This window comes from Bombina bombina, chromosome 2 (genome assembly GCF_027579735.1).
Source record: "Bombina bombina isolate aBomBom1 chromosome 2, aBomBom1.pri, whole genome shotgun sequence".
NCBI classification, from domain to species: Eukaryota; Metazoa; Chordata; class Amphibia; order Anura; family Bombinatoridae; genus Bombina; species Bombina bombina.
The window spans coordinates 843,231,655-843,246,293 of NC_069500.1; the positions used below are offsets into that span (position 1 = coordinate 843,231,655).

The following is a 14,639-nucleotide window of genomic DNA, read 5'->3' on the forward strand; positions in this document are numbered from 1 at the left end:
ATGGTGGCGTAACTTGAAAGCTATCTCAGCGAGGGCAAAATCAAAACATAACAAAACTGAACGACAAAGACAAACATAACAAATGACCAAACAACCTTAACACACAACCAAACAGTGAAACAGAGCAGCATTGTCCTCATAACCCTCCTCACCCTTGTTGCCAATCAGGGGATAGAATCCTATTAGATCTGCAGTATAGTTGTGGTTTAGTGGCCCCTTCTCAGGGTACTGACTAATTACAGCGACCTCCCAGACTGTTACACAAAACATAAAACACAAGCAGTCAAGCAGACAGGGGATAGCCAAATCTACCAGAACTGATACAAAACCTGACTGAGTTTTTGGCTAAAGGGGAAGGAACCAGGGGGTTTCAAGTTTCATAACTCTAATCAAGCAGGTATATAAAATTAGAACAACACCAACAAATCAAAAAATAAGCCATTATGAATAATGTAACTGCCGTGATGCTACCTGTCCGTCCGCAATGACAATTAATTCTTGGTAGATATAATTAGGATATGGGCAGGCTGCTTAGTGTGGTTTCTACTGGGTAGATAGCAGAGTTATAACATTAAAGTGATAAGAACACATACACATTTCTTTCTCATAGCAATCATGAGCTAGGTAAGTTAAGCTAACAGCATACATCAAAGGAAAGGGAGGGAGAAAAAAGAAAGAAAAGGAAAAAACAAACAAATCTAAAACAAATATGTAAAATCAGGCAGTCTGGCATGTTCAACTTATATGTAAAGTCCATTGAGTATGCATATTTAATTATAAAGATAAGCAGTATTGGAGTTTTATAGCAGCATTCATATTCACTGAAATTAAATGATATTAGCATTATGCATCGCTACATATGAATCTCCTTGTTTGAGGTAGCGGGGTTTGATTATGCTGAGACAGAGGAAAGGTTTATTGTTTAGCCAATACCCCTAGCAAAATGGATCTTACACTGCTTCCAACAGCGGGGTATCTTGCGGATACCATAACGGAGTGATTTCAGCCAGTCCATATCGTGTTTCCCCTTTGTGAGTCTCCCCTCCAGTTGAACAGATCTGTGCAGCGGGGATTTGATGGCAACGTGTGCCGGCATTATTTTAACAATATCTACCTCTTGTAAGGCCCCATATACAATGAGACACAAGTGTAAGGAGCTGAGAGATACATCCTCCGCCATTGCTGAGTTGAAAGTGATGTTGGCGACTCTTTCTGGATCATATTGTGCAGGAGTGCTAGGCCACATGTCCGCTTGTTTTAGACATGGAGGGAGCAAGACAAGGTCCGTCTCTGGAACTGCACACAGAAAGTGCCATCGCGGTCTGTCGGTATGTAGTGTGTCCCAGTCCGGCAGAATAGAGGCATGATCTTCATTCCCTTCCATAGCCTTATCGTGTACACAGTTCTCCCCGTTGTTAATGTGCAGTGTCAGGGAAGGTTCCCCGGTGCCGCTGCATTCTGCTCAGTATAATACAGCGCGGGGTCGATTTTCTCCGCTGAGTTTCTTCCGTCTTCTAGTGCTATTTTCGCTCTTTCTGCAATGGTGTTATCACAGGGGGTAGATGTGGGGGGGAACTCACAATCGAAACCAGTACAGTCATAACTAGTTTCGGGCACGCAAGAAGCGTCATCTTTAACAAGCAAACCCTTGGAAGACCGGGCTTCCCGTATTAAGTTCTCAAGTGAGTGTTGTAGCCCATCAAGTAGCGGTAGAAGTAGTAGGGTTAGGTCATTAAGACTGCGCGCCATCTTGGTAGTGTGCTGCTTTACAGATTAACCGCCAAACTGCTTCAAACTTGTTAATTGACTTCACGGAGGCCAGACGTTGGAATGTCTGATCCACAAAAGTTTCCGGGCACCTAAACTGCCAAGGAGGATAGGATGGCGTAGAGTGTAGCCACAGCTATGCTCAAAAAAGTAGAGAATTTACTTGGAGCTCTGTCTTTCAGTGGCCATCTTGCAGCACCGCCAACCGGAAGTCCCGGGAGAAAGGTTTTACAGGCAGTGGTACCTTCCGTTTAAGTACCTGCCTTGTCCCTCCCTTCATCCGTGTACTTTAGCTTTGGTATTGGTATCCCACAAGTAATGGATGATCCGTGGACTGGATACACCTTACAAGAGAAAACATAATTTATGCTTACCTGATAAATGTATTTCTCTTGTGGTGTATCCAGTCCACGGCCCGCCCTGTCATTTTAAGGCAGGTATTTTTTAACTTTAAACTACAGTCACCACTGCACCCTATGGTTTCTCCTTTCTCTTGCTTGTCTTCGGTCGAATGACTGGATATGGCAGTTAGGGGAGGAGCTATATTGACAGCTCTGCTGTAGGTGTCCTCTTGCAACTTCCTGTTGGGAAGGAGAATATCCCACAAGTAATGGATGATCCGTGGACTGGATACACCACAAGAGAAATAAATTTATCAGGTAAGCATAAATTATGTTTCTGCATGGTGATCTGCCTGTCTACAGTTGGTAGTTTAGTAGTGGAATTGTATTTTAGCAAATGTCTTTTTTTCTTTTAGTCAACTGGACTCTTTGCTACTTACTGTATTTACCGTTTATTGCATTGCTGGATTAAAAGCAGCAAAATAATTGATACTGGCCCAGCAAGCCCTCAATCTTTGGGGTTGTTGCGGCTCAGTGGTTAGGACAACTGCGTCACAATCCAACGGTTGTGAGTTTGAACTTGGCTACAGCTTCCATTTCTTACGTTGCATGTCCTTCTGGTCACATTTGATAACAAGCTGTCCATTATCAAATTTGTTTTGTTCTCTTGAAAACCTTTGCTGAAGGAACCGCATTGCACTACTGGCAGCAAGATGAACACATCTAGTCAGCCAATTACAAAAGACAATTGTGTGCAGGCACCAATTAGCAGCAGCGCCCACTAGTGTAGAATATGTGCGTATTCCTTTTCAACAAGGGGTACCAAGAGAACAAAGCACATTTGAAAATAGAAGTGAATTTAAAAGTCTATTAAAATGACAAGCTCTATCAGAATCATGTACGCTTCATTTTGACTTTCCTATCCCTTTACGGATTATAGCGCACCCTAGCTTTGCCACCCAAAGACATTCTTCTAGCTTTAATAAAAACAAATAAACAAAAAAACTCCATTTGCACAACACAGTGCCAGAGGATCTTTTGTTTTGTTTTGTTTTTTTACCCTTATTGCATCAACGCACAAATGTCCTTTTCATTGTTTGACCTTTTTTAACATACAAGCAATGGGTAGTCTTAAATAAAACAGGCCATGGTCTAGCACCAATAGCTGGAATCAAACCCACAACCACTGGCTTGTAAGAAGAAACCAATCAACCACAATGGCACACCCTGTCAGGAGTTTGCAGGGCTTTTACCCATTACTTTGACCAATTTAGAACATTAAAGCAAGTAAAAGTATATAAGTACTTGAGCCACAATGGTTTGCAATGCCAAAGGAAGACAGGATCTGCATCCATTGTTTTTCTACTTTTAGACCAATATTTGAAGCGATAGTATATAAGCAGTGAGTTGCTTTCAGGAAATAAAATGATTATTTATCTAGGTGTGATATGTCCCTAGAATGCAATACACTACAATAGCCCTGTTCCCCCAGCAGGACTAACACTCTCAGCCGTGTGTTTACAAGGTTGCTTACAAGGTTGCTTTTTAACCCACTAAGCCACCATAGATCTGTGAGCTGGTATAAAAAACGAAAGTACATATTATTTCCAATGTCGTATCACAGTTAGTTGCTAGGTAGCTGCTGGGATAAGTTATTGTGCTAGAAAGCACTCAGTCAGTGGTTCAAATCCACACTGCAAACAGTACTTACAGAGCGACTTCCAGTGATTCTCCTGGAAATAATGTGCTAGTAGTTCTCCTGAAAGTAGTGTGCTGAAGTGGGTATGGGATTATTCTGGAATATGATCCTGTGATATGCAAAACATGATGGGATTAGTATATGGATGTGCGGCAAGGGTGGGAGAAGTCTGGGTGGTGTGTGATTAGGGAAGAAAGGATGTGGATTTGGAAGTGGGGTGGGAATGTGGGGCAATAGTCTGGCTAGGTGACGTCGGAGTGGGTCGGTTAAGGGCGGGAGTAGTCTGGGGGGGGTTGGGTAGGAAGGGAGAATAGAATGTGCATCCAGAAGGAAGAGGTGTTTGAGTAGACCGGATAGAAGCAGGAGGAACTGAGTTAGGAAGCAGGATAAAAATGTGATGGTGTGGAGCCTGGAATGAGAGGGCTCATTAGGAAAAAAGAGGGGCTAGTGGAGTTAAAATTTGTTGCTGTGGGAGTAGTCATGCTGGGCTAAGGCAGGAAATGAATTGGGTGGTGTAGTCTGATTGGGTATGCAGTTTTTCATCTCTAGCCAGACTGCTCCTCCATTCCTAACCCCTATTTTTTCCCTCCAAGCTGACCCCCTCTTCTAGATTCCCATTCTACCTTCCTCCAATCACACAATAGTTACCAAGATTTCCTTCTGCTTGTCATATTTTGTAATATTAGGTTTTTTTATTTTTGGAATTTTGTATTATTTTTTTAAGGTAATTAATATATTTGTCATTTTATTTCAGTGTATTTTAACTGGGGTTAAGTTAGGGGGTAATAAACAATGTAGTATTCAAAGGAGTAATCCGGAAATTACAGTAGCTATTATTCTATTGGCTATTCAAATCAGCCAATAGAATTACAGTAGCTCTCATCCGATTGACTGATTTGAATTTGAAGGCTCAAATCAGCCAATAGGAATTCAAGGGACGCCATTTTTAATCGCGTACCTTGAATTCCTATTCAGTGTACGGCGGAGATCGTATGAAGAGGATCCTCCACGCTCCATGGCTCCGAAGTCTTCAGTTCCAGCGTCGCCGATCTTCAGTTCCAGCATGGCTAGTCTTCAGTTCCAGAGTCGACGGTCTTCAGCTCCGCGGTCATCGGTCTTCAACTCCTCCGCTCCGTGCCAGCTGGATCCTGGAAGAAGAAGAGGTCGCCGCTTGGAAGAAGACTTCTCCGCCTGGAACAGGACCTTCTCCGCCGGTCTTCAGGACAGGTAAGGACCACTTGGGGGTTAGACTTAGGTTTTTTTAACGGGGGGATCGGGTGGGTTTTAGAGTAGGGGTGTGTGGGTGGTGGGTTGTAATGTGGGGGGGGGTTGTTCTTTTACTTTAGGGCAATGCCCCGCAAAAGGCCCTTTTAAGGGCTGGTAATAGAGCTGATTACTTTGTAATTTAGTTTAGGGTAGGGAAATTTTATTATTTTGGGGGGCTTTTTTTTATTAGGGGGTTTAGATTAGGTGTAATTAGCTTAAAATGCTTGTAATATTTTTTTATTTTTTGTTATTTAGTGTTTGTTTGTTTGTTTTTGTAATTTAGTTTAGTTTATTTAATTGTATTTTAGTTTATATAATTGTAGTTTATTTAATTAATTTAATGATAGTGTAGTGTTAGGTGTATTTGTAACTTAGGTTAGGATTTATTTTACATGTAATTTTGTAATTATTTTAACTAGGTAGCTATTAAATAGTTATTAACTATTTAATAGTTATTGTACCTAGTTAAAATAAATACAAAGTTACTTGTAAAATAAATATAAACCTTAAAATAGCTACAATGTAATTATTAATTATATTGTAGCTATCTTACGGCTAGATTTAGAGTTTTGTCGGTAAGGACCCGCGTAGCTAACGCTGGCTTTTTTTGGCCACACCATAAAAATAACTCTGGTATTGAGAGTCCACATAAAGGCTGCGTTAGGCTCCAAAAAAGAAGCGTAGAGCATATTTAACGCAGCTTCAACTCTCGATACCAGATTTGCTTACGGACGCGGCCAGCCTCAAAAACGTGCTTGTGCACGATTCCCCCATAGGAAACAATGGGGCTGTTTGAGCTGAAAAAAAACCTAACACCTGCAAAAAAGCCGCGTTCAGCTCCTAACGCAGCCCCATTGTTTGCTATGCGGAAACACTTCCTACGTCTGCACCTAAAACTCTAACATGTACCCCGAGTCTAAACACCCCTAACCTTACACTTATTAACCCCTAATCTGCCGCCCCCGCTATCGCCACCCCTGCATATTATTATTAACCCCTAATCTGCCGCTCCGTAAACCGCCGCTACTTACATTATCCCTATGTACCCCTAATCTGCTGCCCTAACATCGCCGACCCCTATATTATATTTATTAACCCCTAATCTGCCCCCCACAACGTCGCCTCCACCTGCCTACACTTATTAACCCCTAATCTGCCGACCGGACCTGAGCGCTACTATAATAAAGTTATTAACCCCTAATCCGCCTCACTAACCCTATAATAAATAGTATTAACCCCTAATCTGCCCTCCCTAACATCACCGACACCTAACTTCAATTATTAACCCCTAATCTGCCGACTGGAGCTCACCGCTATTCTAATAAATGTATTAACCCCTAAAGCTAAGTCTAACCCTAACACTAACACCCCCCCCTAAGTTAAATATAATTTACATCTAACGAAATTAATTATCTCTTATTAAATAAATTATTCCTATTTAAAGCTAAATACTTACCTGTAAAATAAACCCTAATATAGCTACACTATAAATTATAATTATATTATAGCTATTTTAGGATTTATATTTATTTTACAGGTAACTTTGTAATTATTTTAACCATGTTAAATAACTATTTAATAGTTACCTAGTTAAAATAATAACAAAATTACCTGTAAAATAAATCCTAACCTAAGTTACAATTAAACCTAACACTACACTATCAATACATTAATTAAATACAATATCTACACATAACTACAATGAAATAAACTAACTAAAGTACAAAAAATAAAAAAGAACTAAGTTACAAAAAATAAAAAAAATATTTGCAAACATAAGGAAAATCTTACAACAATTTTAAACTAATTACACCTACTCTAAGCCCCCTAATAAAATAACAAAGCCCCCCAAAATAAAAAATGCCCTACCCTATTCTAAATTACTAAAGTTCAAAGCTCTTTTACCTTACCAGCCCTGAACAGGGCCCTTTGCGGGGCATGCCCCAAGAAGTTCAGCTCTTTTGCCTGTAAAAAAAAACATACAATACCCCCCCCCCCAACATTACAACCCACCACCCACATACCCCTAATCTAACCCAAACCCCCCTTAAATAAACCTAACACTAAGCCCCTGAAGATCATCCTACCTTGTCTTCACCATACCAGGTTCACCGATCCGTCCTGGCTCCAAAATCTTCATCCAAGCCAAGCGGGGGGCTGGCGATCTATCTTCCGGCGGCTGAAGAGGTCCAGAAGAAGCTCTAAAGTCTTCATCCTATCCGGGAAGAAGAGTAGATCCGGACCGGCAACCATCATCTTCCAAGCGGCATCTTCTATCTTCATCCGATGAGGACCGGCTCTATCCTGAAGACCTCCACCGCGGACCCATCTTCATCCGGCGACGTCCAACTGAAGAATGACGGTTCCTTTAAGGGACGTCATCCAAGATGGCGTCCCTCGAATTCCAATTGGCTGATAGGATTCTATCAGCCAATCGGAATTAAGGTAGGAATATTCTGATTGGCTGATGGAATCAGCCAATCAGAATCAAGTTCAATCCGATTGGATGATTTAATCAGCCAATCAGATTGAGCTCGCATTCTATTGGCTGTTTTTATCAGCCAATAGAATGTGAGCTCAATCTGATTGGCTGATTGGATCAGCCAATCGGATTGATCTTGATTCTGATTGGCTGATTCCATCAGCCAATCAGTATATTCCTACCTTAATTATTTCATTGTAGTTATTTGTAGATATTGTATTTAATTAATGTATTGATAGTGTAGTGTTAGGTTTAATTGTAGGTAATTGTAGATATTTTATTTAATTAATTTAATGATAGTGTAGTGTTAGGTTTAATTTTAACTTAGGTTAGGATTTATTTTACAGGTAATTTTGTTATTATTTTAACTAGGTAACTATTAAATAGTTATTAACTATTTAATAGCTATTGTACCTGGTTAAAATAATTACAAAGTTACCTGTAAAATAAATATTAATCCTAAAATAGCTATAATATAATTATAATTTATAGTGTAGCTATATTAGGATTTATTTTACAGGTAAGTATTTAGCTTTAAATAGGAATAATTTATTTAATAAGAGATAATTAATTTCGTTAGATGTAAATTATATTTAACTTAGGGGGGTGTTAGTGTTAGGGTTAGACTTAGCTTTAGGGGTTAATACATTTATTAGAATAGCGGCGAGATTCGGTCGGCAGATTAGGGGTTAATAATTGAAGTTAGGTGTCGGCGATGTTAGGGAGGGCAGGTTAGGGGTTAATAAATATAATATAGGGGTTGGCGGTGTTAGGGGCAGCAGATTAGGGGTACATAGCTATAATGTAGCTGGCGGCTCTTTGCGGTCGGCAGATTAGGGGTTAATTATTGTAGGTAGGTGGCGGCGACGTTGTGGGGGGCAGGTTAGGGGTTAATAAATATAATATAGGGGTTGGCGATGTTAGGGCAGCAGATTAGGGGTACATAGGGATAATGTAGCTGGCGGCGGCGTGCGGACGGCAGATTAGGGGTTAATAAGTGTAGGTAGCTGGCGGCGACGTTGTGGGGGGCAGATTAGGGGTTAATAAATATAATATAGGGGTTGGCGGTGTTAGGGGCAGCAGATTAGGGGTACATAAGGATAACGTAGGTGGCGGTCGGCAGATTAGGGGTTAAAAAAATTTAATCGAGTTGCAGCAATGTGGGGGGACCTCGGTTTAGGGGTACATAGGTAGTTTATGGGTGTTAGTGTACTTTAGAGTACAGTAGTTAAGAGCTCTATGAACCGGCGTTAGCCCAGAAAGCTCTTAACTACTGACTTTTTTCTGCGGCTGGAGTTTTGTCGTTAGATTTCTAACGCTCACTTCAGCCACGACTCTAAATACCGGAGTTAGAAAAATCCCATTGAAAAGATAGGATACGCAATTTACGTAAGGGGATCTGCGGTATGGAAAAGTCGCGGCTGAAAAGTGAGCGTTAGACCCTTTTTTGAGTGACTCCAAATACCGGAGGTAGTCTAAAACCAGCGTTAGGAGCCTCTAACGCTGGTTTTCACGGCTACCGCCAAACTCTAAATCTAGGCCTTAGGGTTTTATTTTAAAGGTAAGTATTTAGTTTTAAATAGGAATAATTTAGTTAATAATATTAATATTATTTAGATTTATTGAAATAATAATAATAAGTTAGGGGGTTTAAGGGTTAGACTTAGGTTTAGGGGGTAATATAGTTAATATAGGTGGCGGCGGTGTAGGGGGCTCAGATTAGGGGTTCATATAGGTGGCGGCGGTGTAGGGGGCTCAGATTAGGGGTTAATATAGTTAATATAGGTGGCGGCAGTATAGAGTGGTCAGATTAGGGGGTAATACATATAATATAGGTGACGGCGGTGTAGGGGGGTCATTTTAGGGGGTAATACATATAATATAGGTGGCGGCGGTGTAGGGGGATTAGATTAGGGGTTAATATTTTTAATATAGGTGGCGGCAGTGTAGGGGGGTCAGATTAGGGGGGTAATACATTTAATATAGGTGGCGGGCCGTGTAGGGGGATTAGATTAGGGGTTAATATATTTAATATAGGTGGGGGGGGTGTAGGGGGATTAGATTAGGGGTTAATATATTTAATATAGGTGGCGGCGGTGTAGGGGGGTTAGATTAGGGGGTAATACATTTAATGTAGGTGGCGGTGGGGTCCGGGAGCGGCGGTTTAGGTGTTAAACACTTTATTAGGTTTTGCGGTGGGGGATTGTGGTTTACAGGTAGATAGACATTGCAATTCCTTAAAAAACACGTCAATTTGAAATAAAGATAATTATCTTTTGTAAAGACAGACAGACTGGAAGGCAGGCAGACAGACAGAGAGGCACGTATAACCTTATCAGTGCATACTTTTTGTCATGGGACAGCAAGTTATTCTGGGCCTGTACTGGCATTTTTTATTTATTCGTTTGCGGTCAAACTTTTTTCCCCATTTTAGCTGCTCCACTGCTTACAATGCTGTGAATGAAGGCATGAGCAAGCTTAATTCACGCTGGGTACGCCTACCGCCATACTACTCTGAATGCACCCGATCCTGTCTGATCTCGGAAATTAACCAGGGTCAGGCCCAGACATTACCTGGATGTGTGACTGCCTGGGAAAACTGAGTCCGGTAGGCTCTTTTCTTTGATTTGTTAAAACAACTATGCATGAGTAATATCTCCTGAAAGTGGCGATATTCATTGAAACAATTGTATCTTGCAATTCCTTAAAAAACACGTCCATTTGAAATAAATATAATTATCTTTTGTAAAGACAAACAGACTGGCAGGCAGGCAGACAGAGAGGCCTTTTTGTCATGGGACAGCGAGTTTATTCTGGGCCTGTACTGGCATTTTTTATTTATTCGATTGCGGTTAAAATGTTATCCCCATTTTAGCTCTTCCACTGCTTACAATGCTGTGAATGAAGGCATGAGCAAGCTTAATTTACGCTTGGTACAAACAGAAAATGCCTACCGCCATACTACACTAAATGCACCCAATCCCGTCTGATCTTGGAAGTTAAGCAGGGTCAGGCCGGACAGTACCTGGATGGGTGACTTCCTGTGCACACAGAGTGCAGTAGGCTTTTTCTTTGATTTTTTTAAAACAACTATGCATGCGTAATATCTCCTGAAAGTGGGGATATTCATTGAAACAACTGTATCTTGCAATTCCTTAAAAAACACGTCAATTTGAAATAAAGATAATTCTATTTTTTGTAAAGACAGACAGACTGGCAGGCAGGCAGACAGACAGAGAGGCAGGAATCCTTATCAGTGTATACTTTTTGTCATGGGTCAGCGAGTTATTCTGGGCCTGTACTGCCATTTTTTATTTATTCATTTGCGGTCAAAAATTTTAACCCTGTATTAGCTCTTCCATTGCTTACAAAGCTGTGAATGAAGGCATGAGCAAGCTTAATTCACGCTGGGTACAAACAGAAAATGCCTACCGCCATACTACTCTGAATTCACCCAATCCTGTCTGATCTCGGAAGTTAAGCAGGGTCAGGCCCAAACAGTACCTGGATGCGTGACCGCCTGGGTACACCGAGTGTGGTAGGCTTTATTCTTTGATTTTTTTAAAACAACTATGCATGTATAATATCTCCTGAAAGTGGCGATATTCATTGAAACAACTGTATCTTGCAATTCCTTAAAAAACACGTCAATTTGAAATAAAGATAATTATCTTTTGTACAGACAGACAGACTGGCAGGCAGACAGACAGAAAGTCAGGTAACCTTATCCGTGTATACTTTTTGTCATGGGTCAGCGAGTTATTCTGGGCCTGTACTGGTATTTTTTATTTATTCATTTACGGTCAAAATGTTAACCCCATTTTAGCTCTTCCATTGCTTACAATGATGTGAATGAAGGCATGAGCAAGCTTAATTCACGCTGGGTACAAGCTGAAAATGCCTACCGCCATAACTACAGTATCCTGTTGTTTGTTACATTAAAGTTGATTAAAAAAAAAACTTTGAGTGGAGGTCACATGTTTCCTGTCTAAAGCAGAGCTCCAGTCTGCAGCTAGAATTTTTTGCAGGGGAGCGCTACAGACACCATAGAGAGGGGGATCTCTGCACCACAGGGTAGGACTACAGACACCATAGAGAGGGGGATCCATGCACCACAGGGGGAAATCTGCAGGTACCATAGAGAGGGGGGGAGACAGGCAGCACGGGTTGGGTAGTGTGCCCTAGACACCGCACAGTCACACACACACATTTTATTATTGCAACATAAAATTAGGCAGGATTACTAGAAAAATAAATAAATTTTTTTAAAAAATAGATTATTTTGCTACATGGCCTGGAGTGGCTCCCTCTTTTCATTCAGCTAAGAGTTACTTCCCTCATACAGGCAGTGCTGCTGATGAGGCCCCAGATCTGCACCCCTACCTGCAGCCACTAAACTTGTATGCCAGGAACTGAGCAAAATTATGCGCTATGCGCATAAACCTCGCTATGTGGTTTCCCTTTGCTCAGCTGGTTACCAAATGATGTGGTCCTGCACTGCAGCGGCCCACCAGGAAAAGTTCTGGCATCCAGGCCAGCCAATCCGGCCCTGTTTAGATGCCTTAAAGGGACACGAAATCCCCAAATATTCTTTCATGATTTGGATAGAACATACAATTTTAAACAACTTTCCAACTTACTTCCATTATCACATTTGCTTCATTCTCTTGTTATCCTTTGCTAAATGAACAGCATTGTCCTACTGGCAGCAAAATGAGCACATCTAGTCAGCCAATTACAAAAGACAATTGTGTGCAGGCACCAATTAGCAGCAGCGCCCACTAGTGTAGAATATGTGCGTATTCCTTTTCAACAAGGGGTACCAAGAGAACAAAGCACATTTGAAAATAGAAGTGAATGTAAAAGTGTCTAAAAATTACATGCTCTATCAGAATCATGCAGGTTTAATTTAGACTTTCCGATTCCTTTAAGGGCCACATATACATTTATGGGTATTAAACACACAAATACTCACCTTGAGTATGGAGTGCAGTTCTGGGGAACAATCTAAAAAAAAAACGACTTTATATAACTACTAGTCCTAAAGCCTGTTCACACGGGCCATTTTTTGCAGTACATCGGTCCCACCCCTTGCTCTCTCTCTCCCCCTCTCTTTTGCGCTCTCTCCCCCTCTCTTTTGCACTCTCTCCCCCTCTCTTTTGCGTTCTCTCTCGCTCCACCTCTCTTTTGCTCTCTCTCGCTCCACCTCTCTTTTGCTCTCTCTCTCCCCCCTCTATTTTGCTCTCTCTCCCCCCTCTCTTTTGCTCTCTCTCTCCCCCCTCTCTTTTGCTCTCTCTCCCCCTCTCTTTTGTGCTCTCTCTCCCTCTTTTGCCCTCTCTCCCCCTCTATTTTGCTCTCTCTTTCTCCTTTTCTCTGTTGCTCCCTCTCTCCCCCTCTATTTTGCTCTCTCTCCACCTCTCTTTTGCTCTCTCTCCCCTTTCATTTTCTTTCTCACCCCCCTCTCTTTTGCTCTTCCCATCTCTTTTGCGCTCTCTCTACCACCTCTTTTTTACGTTCTCTCTCCCCCTTCTCTTTTGCATTCTCACTTTTGCGCTCTCTCTCCCACTCTCTTGTGCGCGCTCTCTCTACCCCTCTCTTTTGTGCTCTCTCTCTCCCCCTCTCTTTTGCGCTCTCTCTCTCCCCCTCTCTTTTGTGCTCTCTCCCCCCTCTCTTTTGTGCTCTCTCTCGCCCCCTCTCTTTTGCGCTCTCTCTCCCCCTTCTCTTTTGCGTCTCTCTCCCCCTCTCTTTTGCCCTCTCTCCCCCTCTCTGTTGAGCTCTCTCTCCCTCTCTCTTTTGCTCCCTCTCTCCCCCTCTCTTTTGCTCTCTCGCTCCCCCTCTCTTTTGCGCTCTCTTTCTCCCCCTCTCTTTTGCGCTCTCTCTCCCCTCTCTTTTGCGCTCTCTCTCCCCCTCTCTTTTGTGCTCTCTCTCTCCCCCCTCTCTTTTGCGCTCTCTCACTCCCCCTCTCTTTTGTGCTCTCTCTCTCCCCCCTCTCTTTTGCGTCTCTCTCCCCCTCTCTCCCCCCCTCTCTTTTGCGCTCTCTCTCCCCTCTCTCTTTTGCTCCCTCTCTCCCCCTCTCTTTTGCTCTCTCTCCCCCTCTCTTTTGCTCTCTCTCTCTACCCCTCTCTTTTGCTCTCTCTCTCTACCCCTCTCTTTTGCGCTCTCTCCCCCTCTCTTTTGCGCTCTCTCTCTCCCCCTCTCTTTTGCGCTCTCTCTCTCCCCCCCTCTCTTTTGCGCTCTCTCTCCCACCTCTCTTTTGCGTCTCTCTCCCCCTCTCTCCCCCCTCTCTTTTGCGCTCTCTCTCCCCACTCTCTTTTGCTACCTCTCTCCCCCTCTCTTTTGCTCTCTCCCCTCTCTTTTGCTCTCTCTCCCCCTCTCTTTTGCTCTCTCGCTCCCCCTCTCTTTTGCTCTCTCTCTCTACCCCTCTCTTTTGCTCTCTCTCTCTACCCCTCTCTTTTGCGCTCTCTCCCCCTCTCTTTTGCGCTCTCTCCCCCTCTCTTTTGCGCTCTCTCTCTCCCCCCTCTATTTTGCTCTGTCTCTCCTTTTGTTTTGCTCTCTCTCTCCATCTCTCTCTTTTGCTCTCTCTTTCCCCCTCTCTTTTGCTCTCTCTCTCCCCTCTCTCCCCCCTCTCTTTTGCTCTCTATCTCCATCCCTCTCTTTTGCGCTCTCTCACTCCCCCTCTCTTTTGTGCTCTCTCTCTCCCCCCTCTCTTTTGCGTCTCTCTCCCCCTCTCTCCCCCTCTCTTTTGCGCTCTCTCTCCCCTCTCTCTTTTGCTCCCTCTCTCCCCCTCTCTTTTGCTCTCTCTCCCCCTCTCTTTTGCTCTCTCTCTCTACCCCTCTCTTTTGCTCTCTCTCTCTACCCCTCTCTTTTGCGCTCTCTCCCCCTCTCTTTTGCGCTCTCTCTCTCCCCCCTCTCTTTTGCGCTCTCTCTCCCACCTCTCTTTTGCGTCTCTCTCCCCCTCTCTCCCCCCCTCTCTTTTGCGCTCTCTCTCCCCACTCTCTTTTGCTACCTCTCTCCCCCTCTCTTTTGCTCTCTCCCCCTCTCTTTTGCTCTCTCTCCCCCTCTCTTTTGCTCTCTCGCTCCCCCT

At 42.9% G+C, this 14,639-nt stretch overlaps 3 pseudogenes; all 3 read left to right on the forward strand.

Annotated features, from left to right (window-relative positions):
* The first annotated feature begins 10,051 nt into the window (after window positions 1-10,051).
* LOC128651082 (uncharacterized) lies at window positions 10,052-10,170 on the forward strand (annotated as a pseudogene).
* Window positions 10,171-10,503: 333 nt separating this feature from the next.
* LOC128651060 (uncharacterized) lies at window positions 10,504-10,621 on the forward strand (annotated as a pseudogene).
* A 360-nt stretch (window positions 10,622-10,981) lies between these two features.
* LOC128651056 (uncharacterized) lies at window positions 10,982-11,100 on the forward strand (annotated as a pseudogene).
* Window positions 11,101-14,639: the final 3,539 nt, after the last annotated feature.